This window comes from Jaculus jaculus, chromosome 11 (genome assembly GCF_020740685.1).
Source record: "Jaculus jaculus isolate mJacJac1 chromosome 11, mJacJac1.mat.Y.cur, whole genome shotgun sequence".
In the NCBI taxonomy this organism is placed as follows: Eukaryota; Metazoa; Chordata; class Mammalia; order Rodentia; family Dipodidae; genus Jaculus; species Jaculus jaculus.
The window spans coordinates 20,377,848-20,398,793 of NC_059112.1; the positions used below are offsets into that span (position 1 = coordinate 20,377,848).

General features: G+C 36.9%; 1 pseudogene; it reads right to left on the bottom strand.

Annotated features, from left to right (window-relative positions):
• LOC101599074 overlaps positions 1 to 19,588 on the bottom strand; it is a 37,453-nt pseudogene extending 17,865 nt beyond the window's left edge.
• Between the last annotated feature and the right edge of the window lie 1,358 nt (positions 19,589 to 20,946).

Sequence of the window (20,946 nt, forward strand, 5' to 3'; positions counted from 1 at the left end):
CTAACTACAATAGCCATGTTGTAGAACCAACCCCGGTACATATCCATCAACAGACAAATAAGAAAATGTGGATTGGCTACACAATGAAGTAATCTTCAGCCATAAATCAGAAAGAAATTATGTCTTCTGAGAACAATGAGTAGAACTGGAGATCATTATGTTAGGCAAAATAAGCCACATTCAGAGTTATAACTTAAAAACAACTTAAATGGCATTGAACAATACCTTGCACACAGTGAGAATTAATAATTTCAACTACAGTATTGTTATTTGAATATAGCAAAAATCTACATTATTTAGATGATACAAATGTCCATATTTAGAATATTATTTCCAGGTAGATTATTAGAAAATAAATATTGTAGAAACTATATGATGGCCAGGAAAAGTCAATATTTTCACTGTATGCAGAGATAGCCTGACCAAAAGTCAGTGTTTCCCCAAGAATTGTTCACTCAGGTTTATATCTATACAAACCATGCACAGGTGACATCTGTTTCAATCTCAGGAAAAATAATTTCAAAGTTTGAATTGATCTTTAAAGAATGTTTGTAATCTATCCAAGCCTTTTGATGATAGTATACAAAGGCAACACGTACTATTGGCAGTATTTATGGTGTCTGCTAATCCTCGTGCAAAGCACTGTATTATTAAATCCCACTAGAGTCACGATATTTTCATGGTCACTTATGAAAATGGATAGAAATGACAAATAAATCCTCTTTGTAAGGGAAAAGAAGAGATTACTGAATCTCAGAGGGCAGATAAGGATGATGAATTCAGATACAATTACAGTGTTTACATAGCTGGGAGGTAAGTGTGGATGATAACATTCAATGAGAAAGCAATACATGCTCTTGTCAATTGCTCTTAAGTGAGAGTGACGACATGTTTCTGATTTAACATTAGGAGAATTTTCACAGCATTCACACTTGCTTTATGCCTACTTATTTTATTCTAATATTCCTTTTCATATACGTAATGGTACATGCTACTCTTTTCCTTTTCCAGAGCCTGTTGGAGATGGAACTAAACAATTCGTAATGTTAGTTGAAAAATTCTAAAGGAAAGTACCAATTCCCATCCCCTCCTTTTCTTTGCCACAATTATATCACCTACACAAATTAGTATCATTTCAATTTAGAAATTCAAAAATGGTACCATTAAAATTCTACATCCTATAAGACAGACTAGTAGTTGAACCTTCATTGGGTCTTTAGAGAAAACATCTGAATCACAGGGCCTTGCAGAGAGTAAGATAAAGACTAACCTTAATCTTATCCTGTTTTTTCTCTCTCTTTTTCCCTCTCCTCTCTCTCCTCTTTTACATAACCTGTCTTTTTCTTCCTTCTTTTCCTTAGTGCTGGCCTGTAACTCCTAGTACTAGGATGTGCTTAACATCCACAATGAGCTGTCATTCAGAGAGACATACAAAGTTTCCCAAGGGAAAACAGATTTCTATCAGAGTACTTGATGACCCACCAAAGCTTAGTGGTAATGTCATTCTGCCAACGACAAAATATGATGTTGGTACAGAACATGGAGTGACCTGGCTGGAATCTGGTCAGAGAGTCAGTCCCCAAACAATCAGCTCATCTAGTACCAGAAGTTGCTACATGAGCTACTGGGGGACATTGACCATCTATCCAAGCAACTTGTGCTCTAAGCTGCTCAGTATCTTACAATCTGACATGATGCTCATAGCCATGGTGGGAAACCAACTAATCTTCACTTGACTAACTGATCTGCTTAGTTGAATGGAACCCATAGGTAGAGCCGGGATTCAAATCAGAACCATATCCAAAATCATGCCTGCTCTTGATTATCAAGCTGCCAGCAATCCTGGGCTACAAGAGGGCCTACACCTATTAAATTCTCTCTCTAAAAAAAAAATGAAAGAAAAAAAAAGCAAATGTAAACAAATGTTATCCCATTTATCTGGTTCTAACTTCACTCTCCGTCAGAGAATTTGTTTCTCTTTTTCAGATAGATGCAGATTCTAAGGAGAGAACCAACCCATCACACCTCAAAAGGGACCCAGCTGAAACTGAGAGTAATAGGGGAAATGAGCAAGAGTGCTGCTTTCTTGGTGAACCTGGTACCACCACAAGAGTAAAGGAGATAGACACAGAGAACACTCAACTCCTACCAAAACAGATACCCAGAGACACAGAGGTTCCCAAGACCTCATCACTGAAGCAGACCTAAAATGAACCCAACATGGCTGAGGAAAATCTGTGGAAGAGGGAAGGAAAGAATGTTAGAGCCACATGTTGGGTCATTATGCACAGAGACATTGCCTCTTACCCATAACTGGTCTGTGTCTTTCAAATGTTGGTAGCTATGCTTACGTTGGGCGATTTCAAGTATGTATTTGTAGATATTCACTGAGTTGGTAATTTGCTTTTTATATTTCTTTCTATTGAATTACAAATGCGGTAGTTAACTGTAATTAAATACTTCTTTTATAGTATGAAAGAAAGTAAAAGCAATAAATTTCATACATGATATTATATGGTCCTTTTATCTGAATTCATGCAATATGTTACTCATGAGGAAACATGAATATGTAAATATGTATATATATGCATATATATACAAATATAGTAATATATACTATGATATATATATTATATATACATCTATATAGTAATATATAATATAATATGTAGTAATATACAATTTAATATGTAATATATACATATTTACATATTAGTGTTCCCTCATATATAAATGTATATATATCATATATAGTAATGCATAATATACTACATATTATATATATTATATATGCATTGCATAGACATAGTAATATATAATATAATATAATATAATATAATATAATATAATATATAGTAATATACAATATAATAAGTAATATATACATATTTACATATTCGTGTTTCCTCATGAGTAACATATTACATGTATTCAAATAAAAGGACATTGTAAAATATGTATGACATTTATTGCTTTTCCTTTCCTTTATACTATAACAGAAGTGTTTAATTACAGTTAAATACTCTGTGTGTGTGTGTGTGTGTGTGTGTGTGTGTGTACATATATATTTAAGGTTGGGTCTCACTCTATCCCAGGCTGACCTGGAATTCACTATGTAGTCTCAGGGTAGCACTACTATATATTTTATGTATAAGTTAATAATAACAGGTTAACATTATTGATGAGTCTTGAGTTGAGGTAAAATATGCTTCACCACTGACAAGCCAACAACACTATAAGACCATCATATGGTTCTTAGCAATATATGAAAATAATGTCAGGGATCAGATTTCCCAATAATCTTATTCCTGATGATTTGAAGTGAAAATCTTCTTATGAGAAGTGCTCATTGGTGATCTGGAATTGCAAAACAGGAAGACTGTAATTTCCCAAGGGAATGACAGCCAGATTTCAGACCATGTGTGATCCAAAGCAGCTTGTGGGTGAGGAACAATTCTCTCATCTGCTGCTGATGAAGAAAACCTGGTGGGAACTCAACAGAGACAATTCATGATTTCAGCACACTTCCAATAACCTCTGAAGATCCACCCCACATCTTATTTCAAGCTGAAAATTGCTGATAGTTCTCTGGCATTTGATTCTGTTTTCCTGATTAGCAAGTAAGCTGCTAATTCCATATATTAATTATTCAATACATGAGATAAATGGATGAACTTTTTTCTTTATTGAAATAATATGCTATGATTAAAGAAAATTTCAAGTTTGATTATACTCCTTTTCCTGTGGCTTAGTGAAAGAAAAGATAACAAATACTGTTCCTAAAATGATTAAGGAGTTAAAGGTTCTTGCTTACAAAACCTGATGGTCAGGGTTAAAATCCCAAGCCACCCATGTAAGCCAGATGCAAAAATTGGGGGTGAGCACCTGGCATTTGTTTACTGCAGTAAAAACTTCTAGTGTACACAAAATTATTTTTTAAAAAGAAATAATATTCTTAAGACTCCCATCTCCCCAACCATTAAGCATTATTATTATTATCATTGTTATTATTAACTATTTTATAATTATTATTATTGCTATGGATAGGTATCAGTCAGTAAAGCACTGGCATAATATTAAGAGTTAAGTTAATGTCCCCAGAACCCATGTAACTTCCAAGCTTTGTGGTGTTAACCTGTGATCCCAGCACTCAGGAGGCAGTGAGCAAATCCCCAGAGAAAGCTGACCTGCTAGACTGGACAAATTAGTAAGGTCTATGGTGAATTATATTGACTGATAACTTGACAGTACCTAGAATCACCCTGAGAGATTGTCTTGAGTAGGTTCATTGAGATGGGAAGGCTTGTCTGAACTGTGGGCAGCCCAATTCCATGGCTGGGATCCTGGACTATATAAAAAGAGAGAACATGCTGAACAGAATTCTATCTCTCTCTCTCTCTCTCTCTCTCTCTCTCTCTCTCTCTCTCTCTCTCTCTTTCTCTCCTCTCCCTCTCCCCTCTTCCCTTCCTCTCTGCTGATATGACTATATGAAGCCAGCCAAATTCCTGTTCCTGCCATGCTGTGCTCTCCCCCCATGAAGTGCTTCCCCTCAGAACTGTAAGCTGAAGATGTTATTTCCTTCACTAAGCTACTTCTGGTCAGGTAACTTGTTCTAGCAAAGAGAAAGTAATTGATATATTGAAAGAGTAAATCATGGAGAGTTATAGAGGAAGCTACTCAATGAAAACCCCTACACTTTACACATCTACACACATACTTATGCATGCATACGCCTACACACATAAAATCATGTGTTCATGCACAACACACACGCGCACATGCATGCATGCACGCGCACAAACATGCTATTACTAGGAAAGAACTGGCCAGGCATGGTGGCGCATGCCTTTAATCCCAGCACTCAGGAGGCAGAAGTAGCAGGATCATCGTGAGTTTCAGGCCATCCTGACAATCCATAGTGAATTCCAGATCAGCTTGGGGCAGAGTGAACCCTACCTCAAAAATAAAAAGGGGGGGGGGGGCAAGAAAGAACTGAAGACAAGAGAGTGGTTATCAACATAAGCAAGTAATTTCTCACTCAAATAGTCATCTATCTACCAGCTATCTTTCTCTACCCTCTTCTCACTTTTACCCACTCGCTCTTTCTTTGTTTTTCATTTTTTGTCATACATTATATTTGGGGAGAAGAGATCCTCAAGCTAAAGTAAATAAACACAAGACTTCTGTAGAAAAGAATATCTTGAATATTCTGCTTTTGATCCTACATGAATTTTATTGCCTGATTCCTCTTATTTTATTTAAAATGCCTTTTGGTATAACATAAAGTACATTCCTGAGATCCACTCAAACCCTGATTTCTTTAATTATTAAATATAAGTAGGAATATCTTTGTCCTGTTTACTTCACAAAGGTATTTTAATGGTAACATTATATAATGGACACGAAAAATATTTTGTGACCCACAAAACCCTATGCAGATATAAAAGATGAAAATTAGTGCTGCTTTAGAAAGTTACCAAAGCAATCTATTGATCCATTTCATAAACATCCTTGTCTGGGAAGGAAAGAGGATCTGTACATGGTCTTAGTCATGCCATGAAATAGATAAAGTCACTTCATTTTGAACTTTCTTCTGGCATCCTTGAGAACCCAGAACAGATGGGTCAGCTGAGTCCTATTTCCCATAACACAGTGGCCCTGGCAAGTGCGCTTTTGCCTCTGGCAGCATGCTGTGGATCTTAACATTCGCAGACGGGGCTTACACTCTGACAGCTGGCATTTAAAATACGTGTAGCTAAATCGTAAATGAAGCTGCAAAGCACAGGCCATCTGCTGCAGGTGTATTCTCAGATACTCCCAGATTCGTCAAATCCACGTAGGCACCCATTAACAAGACCTTTAGTAGCACAGGTTCTTTTCAGGAGTCTTATTTGGGGCTAGCTCCAAAATGCATTAGTAGGTTTTATGTCTTATTCATTGGGAACTGTCATGTTCTGAGCCAAGAACATCCTTGACAGTGTGTTGTTCACATGGCGACATCCATTAGACCCCGTGAAAGCTTGTGACCTGGCTTTGCATCTCAACCGCCTGGACTGGACATTTCATTGAATAGGCACTGGCAGCGCAGGCAGAATTTTATCTGTCTCATTATGATCCATTGAATTGACTTCATTTGACAGAAAAAATAGCTGAAGTGCATGAGATGTCCTGGGCTCTGACTTCCAGGAAGTTAAAAGTTACACTTGCAGCTTAGTTCTTTCCTAGCTAAGCATGCATATCTATTGCATTGGCTCTTGCAATTCTTGTCATGTCTTCTGCTCATGCTGTACAGACAAGTCTATGCTGGGTTTGGCTTGGCCCATCCTTCGATAGATGCGACGTGAGTACCAGAAATATGCCTAGCTGTACATCTGAATAACTTTCATTGCAAACTAATTAGATGAAATAATTTGGTCATGAGGTGTGAATGATTTCTTATAAATTAGTACACTGCATCATGATAGAAGATATGGATTAGTCAGGGTCATCCTCTATATCCAGAAAGAGATCAGTTATGACACATTGGACTCACATGATTATAGGAGGTAGAAAAATTCCATGATCTCTTTGATGGCTCTTTGTATTATGTCTCTTATTGTGGAGACTGAAGACATCACAAGAAGCAGTGCAAGGGAGGAAGTTGATTTTTGGCTTGTAGTTTAAGAAGGGATACAATCCACCATGGATAGGAAGGTATGATGGCAGGAGTATTAAGTAGTTGGTAAATTCCTGTTGCAGTCAGAAAACAGAAAACCAACAGGAATTGGAGCCAAGCCACAAAACCTTAAGGGGCATCATAGGTGAACTACTTTGTTCAACAAGGTCCTCAACATTCCAAAACAGCACTACCATCTGGGGATCAGGTGTTCAAATACATGAGCCTTTAGGGGGAAATTTCATATTCAAACTACAATACCACTAGTATATCTCAATAGCCTGAGACCCGGAAAATCAATTTTGTACTCTCCAGGCCATGCACAAAGACCTAATGACTAGAATCCCAGAACACAAGAGAAGTTCAATGTACCAGCTCAGTCATGCAGGCAGGTAGAAAGTAAATTCACCTGTCATCAACTTAAATGTTCTGTGCAGGTATCCAATGGATAGAGATGTCAATCACATTGGAGAGGTCCATCCTGGTGCACTCAGTTATCCAATTAAAATGCTAATCTTTCCAGAAAACTCCCTCCCTCCCCCCACCTCTCTCTCTCTCTCTCTCTCTCTCTCTCTCTCTCTCTCTCTCTCTCTCTCTCTCACACACACACACACACACACACACACACACACACACACACACACACAGAGAGAGAGAGAGAGAGAGAGAGAGAGAGACAGAGAGAGGTTAACATTTGAAAATGTCCATTACATAATAGTTACTTTTTATTTTTTATAATATTTTATAATTAAGAGGCTCCAAAATTAGCCATGATCTTAAGGGCATCTTTCCCAATTGGACTATTTGCATATGTACATAGCAGCGTTTCATCCTGGTAAACCCATCATGACAATATTTAACATTTAAAGTGTATTTGATACATGTAACCTATCAACATCATAGTTCAGCTTCACCTATTTAAATATTATAACCTATTGTTAGGCAAAGTCATATTACGCAAACCCCATTTTTCTGGTGTATCTGTGTTATGTTTGAGTGTGGGGGCACAGATTGTAGCATGCATGTGGAGAGCAGAGAACAGCTTTCCACTATTACTCCTTGCCTTCCTCCTTATTGAAGCAGTCTCTCATTCTTGCTGGAATTTGTCACTATAATCAGGTCCACACACAAAGTTCTGGGAAATGTTCATCTCTACCTCCCATCCCATCATCTCTGGTGGGATTACTGAAGCCCACCATGGCTACTGGCATTTACATCGGGGACTAGGGGCCTGGGGATCTGAACTCAAGGACTCCAGCTTAAGAGGCAAGCATTTTATCCACTGAGCCATCTCCCTAGCCCAAAAACCTATATTACAATAAAAATCTCATGTAAGTTATTGAAGGGTCAGTTATGGTTGTATAGGTATGCCTTTGTATCCTGAAAAACAGTTGAGAAAAACTATGTCAAAGTATTGTAACATGGGGAACTTCTATGCTTAAGCTTGACAAACTCTTACATATCCAAGGGAACTAAGCATATGATCTGTTTTACTTACATGCCAACATGTGGTTATAAGTGAGTTATGGCTATTGCGAGTGGAAATCTAAAATTTCAATTTCATAAATTTTATTTGCATTAGAAACTGAAATTCATTCACTACTTTTCCAGGAAGTATAATTCAAAACACACTTTTGTAATATAATTATTTTATTTTTATTTGCAAGCAGACAGCAAGAGAGATAGAGAGGAGAGAGACAAGCAGAGAGACAATGGGCACGCCAAGGCCTGTAGCCACCGCAAACGAACTCCAGACACATGTGCCCCTTGTACATCTGGCTTTCATGGTTGCTGGGGGGTCGAACCAGTGTCCTTTAGCTTCTCAGGCAAATTTCTTAAGTGCTAAACCATCTCCCCAGCCCCAAAATACACTTTTAGCCATTCAAAAAAACACACACACACACGCACACACACAGTTTTATTCTTTATAATCTGAACACAGGAACTCATGCATACTAGATCAATATTCTAAATGTAAACTTACAGCCACACACCAAACCATTGAAATTTTCATATCAAATAATCACCAGATTTTATAGTCTTAATAAGAAAAAGTAATCTATAACTTCTCATCAATATGATTATATCTTGAAATAATTATGTTTATAATGCCTTTCATTGAATAAAAGTTAATTCCATCTCTTTAGCTTTGCTTATTATAAATGTGTTTACCATCATATTTAATTGTATTTGCTATGCAATGTTTTTATTGGATAATTATGGCCAAAAAGCCAGAGTCAACAAAGCTCCCTGAATGGTCACCACTACCTTTGGTTTTTGTTGTTGTAATTATCTCTTTGTTTCATTTTGTTGAGACAGAATCTCATGTATCCCAGGCTGGTCTCAAACTCGCTTTATAGCCAAGGATAAAGTAGAATTTCTGATCAATAACCCTGTCATGAGCAAGTGTATGACTTTAAGCCAACTTGATCTCTTCTTGCTTATGTGATAGTCATTAAATAGAGTTTCTTTGGTTAGGAATGCATTTATAATAAGGAAGAGTCATTTCTTTAGAGTTAAACAAATATGTTTACTAATACTTATGCATTAGGTTGTTAGAAGAAATGAAACATTTGTTCCATTTCAGCATCCCACCTAGAAACTCTAGAGAATTCAGAAAGGACCAAAGTAAACATGTGATCATATAACATGAAATCTGAAAACAGGGCTAATATTGAGACTTTTTTTTAAAACTTAGACTTGTTCATAGTCATGTAAAGCACATTGTACATTCTCATGAGTCCCTTTGCTGTGTTGTAAATTTCTTAAATAAAGTTCACTTAATTTTTCATTGGATTTATTAAGTTTTATTATATACCTGGAACTATTTCAATTAAATTTTATTTCCCATGTTAATGTATAAATTTGAAGTTCATCATAACATTTCATACATAAAACATTTTAGTGCAAAATAATTTTCCTTGAATGCCACCTATTTTATAGCCCAGAAAGTATACAAGTCACAAAAAAGCAAGATGAAATATACAAGAATAATAAAATAGACCCAATGAGGATTATTTTATGTCAACATGTATATGTCATCTATCCCTTCCTCATAACAACAGAGGGCAAAAGATTCTCACACACCTCCCATTTCACAATATTTAAATTCAGGCAGATAAAAATCAACATGTTGGGCTGGAGAGATGGCGTAGTGGTTAAGCGTTTGCCTGTGAAGCCCAAGGACCCCAGTTCGAGGCTCGGTTCCCCAGGCCCCACGTTAGCCAGATGCACAAGGGGGCGCACGCGTCTGGAGTTCGTTTGCAGAGGCTGGAAGCCCTGGCACGCCCATTCTCTCTCTCCCTCTAACGGTCTTTCTCTCTGTGTCTGTCGCTCTCAAATAAATAAATTTTAAAAAATTTTTTTAAAAAATCAAGATGTTAATGATTATAACACAAAATACCTGCATGCAACAGTAATGTGTGGGTGAAACACTATAACACAAAATACTTGACTATATTTATGGAAAATAGTTATCCTTTGGGTCATTATATCTTCATCACTGCACTACTCATAAAACATAGCTATCTGATTAGATATATTATTACTAGATACCAATAGAGCTAATCTCTAGACTCTACAAAAAACTCAAAAATCTACAAAATAAAAAGTCAAACAACCCACTCACAAAATGGGGCAAAGAACTGGACAGGCAGTTCACAGAGGAAGAGCTTTGGATTTTAAGATCACATAGACACATTTTGAAAAGAATTCATAATGTCTTGGTTGAATTATACTTGAATGAAAAACAGCTCACATACAGCAGTACACCCTCAGCTTGAGTGCTTAAGAACAGATTTAAATCAAGTATGACTATCGTGAGAGAATTCACAGGAAGTGGTAAACATGTTATGCTAAGGGACATGAGTCATTTGTTTGTCCTTGGACTTCTTGGGAAGAAACAAGAAAGTCCAAAACATCACCACTGGCAACATCAAAAAAGGAAAACTTTACATAACCTGTACTAAATATTAGCTGCAGTTATAGCAATATTGTCATGGAAAACAGACAAATTGGGTTATTTACGCTCCTTCTGATGTCAAAACATCAAACAAAACTGGTAATACATCCCCCTGTTAGTTTGACCTTGTCAATATTACTACATTGCTGAAAGCAAAGTGAAAATCAGGGTTGGACTTTACAAGCCATAAGCAGATTGATTTTTATCAAATGTCACAGTAGATTTTCAAGGCCAAGGAGCCAGTATGTGATAACAATGGAACATGAAACACATCTTTTTGTTATAACAGTGTGTCCTTTCCACAATTCCAAAATTCTATTCCACATATAACATGCTGCTAGAATAGAATGAGCTAGAGGTAAGGCCTTCTCTTTTAGAATTATGGGTTAGTCTAATTTAAGTACATTAGGTTTATACTTCCTTATTCCTTCTGTGTCTATTTCTGTTTCACTTAAACATGCCTAACTCCTCTGTGTGATGTTTAGAAGCAAGGGTCACTTTTTGAAAATTCAGCAATTAGTCATTCTTATTAATAACAACAGGACTTTTCTATTTTCTGTAGTTTTGCTTTTCAGAATATGAGCTAGACATCCTTTCATTTACAAGCTAGCTTTCAATTTTTCTTATTGAGATTTGATGGCTATATATGCTTCATGAGCATTGTCATTTGCTTTCTGGAAAACATACTATTTCATTATATTCTTAAGGTGCTTTTAAACTGAATCTCTGTTATGATTAGATTTTGCATAACGGCATAAGAACTACAGAAACATGGTCTTATAAGATGAAAAGATAACATAGAAATAAAGTTCATAACTTTCATTTCTTCCAATAAAGTAACTGAGAGTTATATTTTTTCCCAATTAAAGTATATTAACTCTGTTTTTAAAATAGTATTTATTGCTCCTCCAGGTTATGATGATATTTCAGATTATGATGATATTAAATTATTAATTCTGTCCTAGATAAATATCAGTTAATTTGGTCTGGAGAGATGGCTTAGCGGTTAAGGCGTTTGCCTGCAAAGCCAAAGGATCACAGTTCGACTCTCCAGTACACACATAAGCCAGATGCGCAAGGAGGCACATGCATCTGGGGTTTGTTTGCAGTGGCTGGAGGCCCTGGCATGCACATTCTCTCTCTCTCTCTCTCTCCCTCCCTCTTTCTCTCTCTCAAATAAGTAAATGAAATGTATTTTTTTTAAAAAATCAGTTAATTTTTTTGGAGGTGAACCAAAAATGCACAGAAATAAATGATAGATATATAGAAAAATAAATTATAATTCATATATGTGATAGATGATAGACAATTAATATTCTATTCATGGCTGTTACAAACTGACAAAGACTATGGAAATTAGGAATTGGTGATTTCAACTTACTGTTAAAGATCACAGCCCTTCATGTTGAGAAGGCATGGTGGCCGGAGCTGGAGGCATCTGGTCATGTTCGGTGAGAAACAGACAATAAATGGCAGTGCCTTAGCCACTTCTCTCCTCTTTGCACAGTCTAGGACCACAGTCCATGAAATGGTGCCACCCAGAGTTAAACCAGGTCTTCTCCACCTAAATTAACTTAAAATAATCCACCACCAGAGTGTACAGAGTCTAGCCTAATCTAGACCATGCCTCACAGAGGCTTCAATTTCCTGGCAAGATGAAAACTAACATAAATCATCACAAGCCCAACATGACACCCAAATATACCACTTGTAAAACATAGTCGTCCACGTGTTTTCTCCATAGGTTTATGAGCAGCTCATAAAGCAAAATACATTCAGTTCAACTTCAAATGTCATCCTCATCTGTAACAGTTCTGATGCCTTAGAAGTCTATGTTCACTGTGTCTCCTGAGATTCAGGCAAATTGTTCACTATGAGCTCCCGTAACATCCAAATGAGGTGCATATGTCCAACCTTTATATGTAAAAATAAACATGTGCAATCCCAAAGGAAGAATGGAGACATAACAAAGAAGAATCAGACAAAATCAAGACCAAAACCTAGAAGAACAAACTTCAGAATTTGCAGCGCTGTGTCTGGCCACAGGATTTCCTGATGAGCTCATCTGGGATCCAATGGGACTAGATAGCTACCCCACCCTCCCGCCCCTTGGAACAGTTGTAATCCAAATCTTCAGTTTTCTTCAGCACACAGCCTGAAATTGTAGCTTCTGTAACATCCTGGAGTGTCCACTAAAAATTAAAGATCACATTCACAGCTGCATGCTGGGGGCTCTCGGGGTCTTCTTTCCAAGACATCAACATGGCCACACATTGCTTGGCCTCAGAGGCTTTCACAAATCATGTTAGAATACTTCAAAAACACCTCTCCCAAACCCTAAATATTGCATTTTTCATACCTTAAAGACAGTTACCACATGGATAATGTTGCCGCACTCTGCTGCTGCCTTGGAATGTAAAGTCAGTTTGAACCACAGCTATAAAGATAATACCTATATGTCTTCCAGATGAACTTGAAGAAACATTTCCCTAAGTGGTTGTTTCTGAGCAGGGAAATCTATCAGTTCAGATGTTCTTCCTTCAAGTGAATTTGGAATTTCACACAAAGGACCCCTCTAACAGGTAAGATTTTTGCTTTCAAAATACCTTTCCTACTTTCTCAGTGTGTTATGGGAGGTTTATACCCAATTGTATTTATCAATTTTACAATTACAATTGAGTCTGAATGTTATCCTGTTTAAAATTTTTCTTGAGCCCGGCATGGTGGCACACGCCTTTGATCCCAGCACTCGGGAGGCAGACGTAGGAGGATCACCATGAGTTAAAGGCCACCCTGAGATGACAGAGTTAATTCCAGGTCAGCCTGGAACACAGTGATACCCTACCTCGAAAAAAAAAAAAAAAATTGGCCAAAGTGGTCCATTACATTTAAATTTAGTCTCATTCAAGTTCTCAGAACCCATACAGTATACAATTAGCTTTCTTTGATAGCATTTACACAAACTGCCTCTTGCCCAGTTACTGGTAGAATCCTTATGGCCCTCTCATAAACGTGGCTTCCACTGTTTGTATTTCTCTCAGCAATCTTGTCTTCCAAGCACCCACCATAATGGCCCATTTGAGAACTCCCTACAGTAACCAAAGGTTTTTCTATCCTTGATTTAGTCCAAACTCTTCCACATACTTCCTGAAAACAAATATCAAATGCCTATGAACAACATGATCTGGTTTTTCAAAGCAACAATCCCATTCTTGGTACCAATTTTCTGTGTTAGTTACCTTATCATTGCAGGGAAAATGCCTCACAAAAAAAATCAGCTGAAGGGAGGAAGGTCACATTCAAGCTTACTATCCCAGGTTCCAGCCCATTGTCACAGGGAAGTCATGGCCCTATGAATTTAAAGCTTTTGTTCAAATTCAGTCCACAGTGAAGAAGCAGAGAGCCATGAATGCTGGTGCTCAACAACTTTTCTCCTTGTTAGACAGTCTAGAACCTCAGTCCATGAAATGATACTGTCCACATTCAATGTGGGTTATACCACCTCCATCCATATAATCAAGATAACCCCTCACCAACATGCCTAAAGATTATTCTAATCTAGATAATCTCTCACAAGTGGTTCCAACTCTTGTCAGGCTGACAATCAGCATAAGCAATCTCTAATATATGAGAGATGATAGATAGTTAGATGATAGATAAATAAATAGATAGATAGATAGATAGATAGATAGATAGATAGATAGATAGATAGATAAAAAAATTCAAAATCATATTCAACAATATACTAGAACCTGGATGCTGTCTCTGATAGGCCTAGAGTTAAAATCTTGGTCTGCAGAATGGTTCTATTAAAACATTTGGATTTGGAGACAGGCCCGTGTTAGAAGCCCTTAGGTCATTGGTAACAGCTCCCAAAGGGAATTATGGAACATTAGTTGGTCACAGTGACTTTGTTTCTTGGATTGTGATGTACATAGTTTATTGTGCCACACAATCCCGCCATGTTGTTCTACATTTACCATGTCCTAAACCACGGACTGGTCTGAGAATAGAGCCCGCAGATGATGGAAAGGTGACCAATATGCCATGCATCTTCATTAGTTAATATTCATGCTTTATTCATCGTTGTTATATTCATCAAAATCAAATCTATTTGGTGAATTTTATTAAAATTTTAATGAAAAGCACCACAACTTCATCTTCATAAATCCATAAAACACATGATTTATGATTTTTTTAAAAAGTTGATCATTGGTTTTCTTATACTTCAAGATTATTTTTCAAAACTGTCTCTAAAGCTGGCCTTCTGCTGGTTTCTTCAAGCAGGCTTAGGAAGTGCAGTTCTCTTCTTGTCAACCTTTGATGTTGCTTCTGTAACAGACGAACCCCTGAGTGCTATGGGCCTTGTTCCTCCACCAATGTCATATTTCCTATGGCACTTGATTTATATTTAATTACTATTTTAACTATAAACTAAAACTGTAACTTCATATCAAGTTAGAAACAAATAGAAGGAAGAAATTAATATTTTCATTAAGATGATCTTCCATGTTTTCACTTAGCCTTGTTTCATCAAACTATTGTATGCTGGTATAAAAATAAGGCGGATATTGGGCTGGGGAGATGGCTAAGCACTTGATGGCACTTCTTTGCAGCACCTGATAGCTTGGATTCAATTGCTCGATACATAAAGTCAGGTGCATGAATCTGGAGTTCTTTTGTAGCAGCAAGAGGTCCTGGCATACACATTCTCCTCCCTCATTCTCTTTCTCTTTTTTTTTTCTCTCTCTCTTTCTCTCTCTCCTTGATTAATAAAAATATTTGAAAGAGAAATAAAAGTACAAATATTAGTGGACACTATATTGTGGCATCTGATACTTACAAAATCAAACTAATAAGGGATGTACAGGTAGCTAGTATTTTTCAATAATTTATCCTAATGATGCTCCCACCTTTAGTAAATGTATACGGTACTTGTCTAAGAAACAAAAACCAACATCTATTTCTTCTGTAAGAGACAGATTGTTATAATTCTATTTCCCTCTCTACACCATCTTCAAAATGAAAACTTTATTTCCTGTGAAAACTCTTGAGAGAGCTTTGTCTCTTCTTTTGTACAGAGGCTTAGATTCCAAATCATTTATGAGAACATATTTTACCGGTTTTAAGTATACTTGAATGCAAACAGAGGAGTTTTCAAAAGCTGCAATATTTTGTACAGAATGTTCTTCCTTGCTTTCACATAGTAATAATGTTGACCCCACCAAATAGGAGATTATAGTGGAAATGTCAAACATGTCTATTGTTCTCTTTTCCTCATTTGAACACTTTTGTTATTTTACTCACATCAATGGAGTCATGCAGAAACACTCCAGTTCTAAAGAACTAACCGGGGGGAAAAAAACACCTAACAAAAGAATGGTACATGCAGGCTATACTAAATCCAGCCTGGTAATTTTGACATTTAATAAAAAAAATGTGTTCTGTATTTATTTCTTACTTAAAGTATTTTTCTCTTCATGAATAATCTATGAATAGGCTATAATCAGAATATAATGATTTTGTTTTTTTTTAATTTTTGATTCATAATTACTTGTTTTCTATCATTTCTACATTACTTGGAGAATATTGTTAGGTTCATCAATTTACATTCCTTATATCCACACTTTCACCATCCATTACACAAATATCTATTAAATGACTTCTGCGCGAGAGCCATAGTAGGTACACGATCCTCTGCAAAGATATATGCATTTATAAAGGCTTTTGCTTCAGTGAGGAAAGGTGAACCATAAACATGTATCTAGCAGATATAAATACTAATAAGGGATGAAGCCTTGAGCAAACAAGTCCGACAGAGTAAAGGAGATGAGGATGCTGGGGGGAATGGAGATAGCAATAAATAGGCTGCTTTGCATAGGTTCTAGGGAGAAGACTCAATCACGATGTAGGATCTCATGGAAGTGAAAGTACAAGCAGTGTCAAGGGGAAAGTATTGACAGTGAGGTCAGAGGGGCCCCAGAGACTGACCACATCATGGAACTTTGTAGTGCACTTTAGAAGAAGTTTAAACTTTAGGGAGTTTACATTTTTTTTTCCCCCTCAGGGAATCAAAACCAAAATAGAGTTGTCATATTAAGCAAAAAAAAGTACAAGGCAACTATTCAGTATTAATTTTAAATAATGAATAATTTTGGTATGGGTATATTCTATGAAATATTTTTGATAATTTACACTAAATTATTACTTGAATAATTTTAGTATATATTTCTTGAAATAAGTTATAAAATGTCCCCCTTATATGGTGTTAGTTCAAGCTTCATTGAGTATTCCTTTTTATTAAAGTTTTCTCTAATCCATGAAATTATTCTTGAATTTCTTGATCCAATATCATTCGAAAACATTAACCTGTGCGTATTATTGAAACAAAGTGGATATTCTGTGTGTGTGTGTGTGTGTGTGTGTGTGTGTGTGTTTAGACAGATAGGTAAATAGATAGATATTTATTTATTCAGTAAACAGAGTGATTCTTGATAAAAAATATACTGGAGGACTAGAGAGATGGCTTGCAGTTAAGGTGCTTGCCTACAAAGCCTAACAACCCAGGTTTGATTCTACAGAACCATATAAGTCACATAGACAAAGAGTCACATGCATCTGAAGTTTTTGCAAGTGGTAGAGGTCCTGACGTGCCCATTCTCTCTCTCTCTCACATGTGCATGCACATAAATAAATGACATATTTAAAAACAAATTAAAATACACTGCATATGAGGACTTCAAGGGGAGAAGCAGAGACACTTTCTAGATAACTTTTCCAGAAGTGAGGAATGAAGATATTTAAAACCAGTATCAAAAAATGTTGTAAAGGATAAAGTAATAAGGAAAAAAAATGTTTACTTGAATATTGCCATGTATATAAACAGAGAAACTTGTATAATCACTTACTTTAAAGTCACTTGCTATAAGACCAATTCTTTCTAGGGAAGGAAAAGAAAGAAGAGAAAGCTGAGGTGAGGGGATGGGATGGGAAGGAGAGAGAGAATATCAGAGGAGAGACCAAGAGATGGCAGGAAGGAAGAGTGGAGAGAAGGGGAAGGAGTGGAGAAGAGAGGAAATAAGAGGAGAATAGAGTAGAAGAGAAGAAAGGAGAGGAGAAGGAAAGCAAAGAGAGGAGAGTAAAGAGGAGAGGAACAGAGAGGATGGGAGGGGTAGGAAGTAAATTATGGTTCTGGACTAGAAATTAAAGCACCAGGGTCTTCGGTCACTTGTTTGCACGTGCTGTCAGATAAGTCAGAAGCACTCAGAGCTCTGGAATTGTGTTTCAGCTGGTGTGGCAAACTACCTTCCCCTTTCTTCCCTAAGGAGATTCTTGTGAAGACCTAACGAATGTGGAACATATGATTGTCTTTGATGTGTCATGTCAATACTAGCTGCTAAGTATGAGGATCGCATGAAGCAATGTGGATAAGATTAGGTGATCAGAAGAGGGAAAGGGGATTTTATAAGCTGAAGAAATATCGTATTTCTAACTTCAAAGAATGAGCCCTACAAAGCATTTCTCTTCTAGGTAAGAAATGAAAGAAATCAAGAATCCATAATAGTCTTTGGGAAATTTGTGTATATGCACCCATGTTATCTTCTTTAATTTTTTTTCAATATAATCAAACAGACAATATATATCAACACACTGGGTGATGAGATTTTCCACAAAGAGAAGAAAAGTAAGCTTCAAGAACACTTAATTGCATTCTACTTGAGAAAATGACTTAGAACTCATAGCTGATTACAGTCAGGGTGAGTAGTTTGAGTCAAAGACTTTACTATGAGCCTGATAAGCATAGATATGCCCATGATAAAATCTTCATGCAAAATGAAATGAAGGGCAGAGAAAGCAGTGTGGCCACTACCTTTCTATTTATCAATTCATCATTTCATTTAATTATTATATTTGCCCAGCTACATAGGATGTTGTATCAGGAGGGCCCTAAGTTATAGGCTAGTCTGAACAATTGAATATGACATTGTCAAGATTAAAAAAAAAAAAAGTGTTGAGATATATCACGCGAGGAGCTCTAGTTTCTGTCCACAATACCACAAAAAAGTTATAATTCCAGGGTTTTTTGGGTTTTTTTTTTTGAGAAGTGTCTTTGAGCCTATTTGGGGGCAATCATTTTTTTTGTTTGTTTATTTATTTGTTTGTTTTCCTTATAGGAGTCCCTGTACACTACCTTGCTAAGGATCAGTCATGTCAGATTACCCCCTTCTAAAATAAAATGGCTCTCTTTCCTGGAAACTTCCAGGCAGCAGCTAGCCACCTGTCTTGGGAGCTAGACTGAACAGCTCAGACCTTATCTCATATATAATCCAAATCAGAGGCTACCAATCCATCTTTTCACTTCTGGGGACCCACTGCTTCCTTGCAGCAGGTTCTGGGCCTTCTTTTCTTCTCTTAAGCTCGATAGTAAAATCTTTACCCTATGGTCTGTGAATTTAAGTCATCAAATTCACAACACAATAATCTAGAAGCTAGACTCAGTGGAAGCATGTGCAATTATGCCATCAGGTACCCTAACTCCTAGGTTACAGGCCAGCTAAGAGCCAAGAAAGTCATATTTACTCTCACATATACCCCATATCCCCATATCATAAAGACCTATAGAATAGTCACAAATAAAATACTAGAAACTATCACATTCAAAAGGAGAGTATTGGATGGAGCAATCTGTGTACTGCAGGAGAACTGCACATAATGTACTACAGTTATACAGAGGAAAAACCAAGCAAGGGTTAGTCAGAATCATGTAATATCAGCAGATGTTCCCACCCAGTGATATGATGGTGTAGCCTGGTTAATTACAATGCAGGAAAATGAAACAAATACAGAATGTTTAGGTGGGAAAGACAGATTAATCTAATATTATGGACAAAACTTACTGTCAGACGAAGGCAGATGGTTTTATTATGTTGGCAAAAGTACATTATTGGAGAAGCTTGATGTGACATCAGCATCGGCGCAGAGACTGAGAAAATTTGCAGTGACTTCATGTGTAGGAAGGACTGGATGTAGGGAGGCAGACTGAAAACAATTGTAATTGTCCAGTGGAAGAAATAAAAATGGGGCTCAAGAGATGGCTTAGCAGTTAAGGTGCTTGCCTGCAAAGTCTAAGAACCCAAGTTTAATTCCCTAGGGCCCATGTAAGCCAGATGCACAAGGTGGCACATGTGTCTGGAGTTCATTTGTAGCAGCTGGAGGCCCTAGAGCACCCATTAACTGCCCCCCACCCTGTCCTCTATCTGTTTTTCTCTCCCCCCTTTAACTCTCTTTCTCTCTCTCAAACAAATACATAAATAATAAAATGTCTTTAAAATGAAAATGGAATCAAGACAACTTATTTGTTCAGGTTTGTATCAGTTAGCACTGGAATTAAATGAGCTTATCAAGCAATCTAATATGAATGACATAAGATTGATTTGTCTCTCGTTTTAAAGAGCAATACTGGCACTCAAGGACTAATATGATAGTTTCATGGAGTCTGTAGATGAAAAAGGATTCCAGCTTCAGTGTGTGTGTGTGTGTGTGTGTGTGTGTGTGTGTGTGTGTGTGTGCGTGTGCATTGTTTTGTCCTGATTTTGAGTAGAGTTGACCTGCAGCATTAGGTACCAGAGTCAACATGTGTGAATCGAAATTATGTGGGGATATATGATAGCTTGGATGTGCATTAGCTGCCCCTTCCCCCCTATAGGCTGAGCTATGTCCTTGGTGATTTTCCCCAGAGCTATTATCTACTGATTTGGACCCTATGTTTAAAGTCCTAGACACCCAGCATGTCTCCATGGTGACAAGAGGACAAGCTGCCTCTTTCTACTCAGAAGAGCTGGAATTGTTTTCACCTGAAATTGAATAGCACCCTGACTGCATTTGCAAAATGACAAACTCAATATTGAATGACACATTTTTGTTCCAGTATAATGCATTTAAATCACATTAATGGAGAGATGAAGAGCATTAATGCAGGCACTTGTTATTCCCATCGACAGTGACACGGTGTTCAAGAACATGAACCCAATAGGTCACCTGTGCAATTTTGAATTCTGTGAACACTCTACATAGAGTGAAATCTCTTCCTAGAATTAGAATGGGTAGGGAATAAAAGAGGCAGAAATAATCCAGAAATTGCTGGAGTATGAAATATATTTTCCTTGTTTATAATCTAGCTAAACATATGAGGCATGCACTTTTCCTCCATAGGGCTTCTAACCTTTGAATATATTTATGAATCCTGTAAGTCGAGCAATAAACTCTATATCCACTTCAGAATAAGTATTTTGTTTACTATTCTTACCATGAAGAATAGACTTAATTCGGA